We start from the raw sequence: 3,334 nt of genomic DNA, 5'->3' as shown, positions 1-3,334 counted from the left end.
TTTGCTTGATGCAATATCAATAGGAGTCATGAGTTTTGTCATTTAGTAAATTACTCTAAGTAAGAAGAGTTACAATTGTGGAAGCATATGTTTGCGTAAAAGTTAACCGATACCCAAATTGAAAATACAATTGAGATTTTAATTAATATATATATATATATATATATATATATATATATATATATATGAATAAAATATTTTAGACTGTACATCTTATATGATTTCCAATATTCATTATTTTCTATTTTTAATATTTTTTACAAAAATACTTGTACTTTTTAATATATATATATATATATATATATATATATATATATATATTAATTAATAAAATATTTTAGATGGTACATCTTATATGGTCTCCAACATTCATTATTTTCTATTTTTAATACTTGTACTTTTAAAAACGAAGTTGCACAAAAAAGCCAGAATGGCAAGGTGCCCCAGAATATTGGTTTATGGCCCTGTTTCTCAAAAGTTTAATAACCACATATAAGCATTTAAATGAAATTTATTGCTGAGCTTTAACTGAATTTTATGTTTGTAAGATTTAAAACATAATATAATAAAAACAATAAAAACAGTGGATATTCATTTGTTTATTATAATAGTACTAAATACATAATTTACTATTCCATGTCAATTGTTGTCTAAAGGTCCACCAAATCAGAAGAAATCTAGCATAAAATAACATAGACAAGCATAAAATAACAGAGACAGGCCGTTGGAAAAACCAAATCAATAATACGAAGTTGATATCATATGTTACAGGATGAATAAGATAATAAAACCAACAAAAATAGTTAATATACACTCTTTAAATTGATTATCTATTTCAAGACATTACATTTACTATGTCACGAATAAAGTTGGCCGGAAAGAGGCCCTTCAGGAGATTATTATATTCACCGTGTAGCAGATATGTTTGGAAACTAAAAACAATTATATTATTATACGTTTAATGAAAACAGGACACCCGCTGCTTGGAGAACTAAAAGGTAACAACAACGGTTGAAACCATTTGGATAGATAGACAATCGCTTTGATGAGGAAAGCACAGTAATAACCAGATTTTCCTGCTATGGACAAGTTCTTGAAGCCATTTAATTCCTTTATAACCCCTGTTTAAACCTAATTTCATATCTCCCCGGAAAATGATCCAATTCAAGAACTCTTTTATTAGCGCATCTTCTGTTCTTGTGTCCTTATCACAAACAATATCTGAAGAATCAAGATGCATTGAAATGGTGATGGACTGGATGTTCCTTGGCTGCTGTAACTGAAACTAATTTATCTATAACTAATTTACTGTGGCTGCTGTAACTGAAACTAATTTACTGTGGATGCTGCTGATAGTTTGCATTTGGCGTGATATTAATGAACATATCTGGGTCTTGAGGTTGCGTGGCATAAGCATAACCAGCATTATATGGTTGTGTGGCATAACCATAATCAGCATTGGATCCTTGAATACCACCATAATAAATCCCACTCCATGGATTTGGAATTGTTTGTTGAGGCTGTCTGACATAACCATAACCAACATTGTATCCTTGTCCATCACCATAATATGCCCCATTCCATTGGTTTCGATCTGGTTGCTTCTTGTTTCTTTCTTCCCCAAGAAAGCCGAATTGGTCTCTGACCAAGAACTGTACCATGTAACATTTGCAATGCTAACTCTGCAGATGCCCTGTTGCTAAACTCGACAAATCCACACCGCTTGCCGAAAGGTATTTTTGCATGCACAAGCTCACTATCACATTGGGATCTAAGCCACCAACAAACAGGGTAGTATTGTTTGGATCATTCTCCGGGTCCAACTCGACCACTTGAGGAGGATAGGGTTGTTGATAAAAAGTAGTCTGCTTTGTTATGGCAGGAGCTATTCGGATAGGTCCGGAGGAACAAAATATTCCATTCATTTCTGTTATAGCCCTAGCCTGCTCATTCCCATCCCCAAATGTTACAAACCCATATCCTTTTGAACGGCCTGTAACCTTATCAGTAATAACTTTTGCTCCTTTTACAGATGGGTATATGGCTCTGAAGGTCTCTCGCAGCAGCTCATCTGTGTCATCAGATGCCAAATCTCCCACGAATATAGTAAAATCTTCAGAACGATTTTCTCTACCAGTTTTTGTTGCCCAATTTAGCTTGTAAAATTGTTCAGCCCTGGGCATCTGTACACCATTGTAATTTTGGAGAACCATCTGGGCTGCTGCATTGCTTACAAAATCCAAGAAGCCATAACCCTCTGAAAGTCCAGTCTGCTTATTGCGAATGATCTTAAGGGAAAGAAGGTCCTGGGTAGAAGCAAAACATTGCTGCAGATAATTCTCATCCATCCAATGCTGCAAACCCCCGATCCAGAGGGTCCTAATCTCGTCTGTGGAGTTCACTTGTTGCGAGGATTGCTGCACCATAACCTGAGGTTGGGGTTGGGGTTGCGGTTGCTGGGGCCAAAACCTAGCTTCGGGAGGCAGGGGCATCATCAATTGTTCTTGATGTTGTTGCTGCTGGGAATCGATCACTGGTTCTGCCATGGGATCTGTCTGCATCATTCTGAATTATTTAAAAGAATGCGAGAAAAAACTCCGCGACACAGCGCAGTGCAGGAAATCTACATCAACTCGAAGAGTACTAAAAAAATTCTATGAAAGCTGAGCAGGTTTTGATCCAGACTTTAGAGAGCTATAGATTCTCTCCACTTATATGCACTCGAAAGAAAGAAATGATAGAAAGAAAACTTTATGTTACTGGTCCGTGCCGACTTTTACTGGTTGGTCCGAGCCGACTTTTACTGGTTGGTGCCAATCGGTGTTCTACGCTTCATTTTGTTGGGGTTGGTTGAAGTTAAATGTATTAATTTAAAGAAAATGTTAAACTATAGAAATGAGATTCTTATAATTTTAGGTTACTTTTGATATATTTCGAGGTCTTATATAAATTTAAGAATTATTAAATTTTGGGTATTAAACTTTTGCAACTTTGCCACGTGGAAGGATTAGACCTTTTATCAACTTTGTTAGGCAAAATCTTGGTTGAAAAAAGTTTTTTTTTTTTTAATAATCTTTATTCCTCACCATATGTGTTATCTTATTTTTGAGGACAGTTGAATTGGTTTTCTCATGAGATGAGTGAGAATTAAGCCAGATTAAATATACGATTTGATATTTGTTATGTTTTAGGTTTGATTTAAAGAATTTTAATATTCGGGGATTACTATTATGTTTTTAAAATTTTGCTATAAAAATTAATTATATATATATATATATATATATCTATATATATATATATATATATATATATATATATATATATATATATATAT

The 3,334-nt window shown here is 33.9% G+C and overlaps 1 pseudogene; it reads right to left on the bottom strand.

Moving 5' to 3' along the window:
• Positions 1-1,334: 1,334 nt before the first annotated feature.
• Positions 1,335-2,417, bottom strand: LOC149195839 (RNA-binding protein L pseudogene; annotated as a pseudogene).
• Between the last annotated feature and the right edge of the window lie 917 nt (positions 2,418-3,334).

Source organism: Pinus tabuliformis, chromosome 2_2 (assembly GCF_031772625.1).
Source record: "Pinus tabuliformis cultivar Carrire ecotype Pingquan chromosome 2_2, CPIR1, whole genome shotgun sequence".
In the NCBI taxonomy this organism is placed as follows: Eukaryota; Viridiplantae; Streptophyta; class Pinopsida; order Pinales; family Pinaceae; genus Pinus; species Pinus tabuliformis.
The sequence above is the reverse complement of the archived record's forward strand: the minus strand, read 5'-3'. Positions and strand labels throughout refer to the sequence as shown.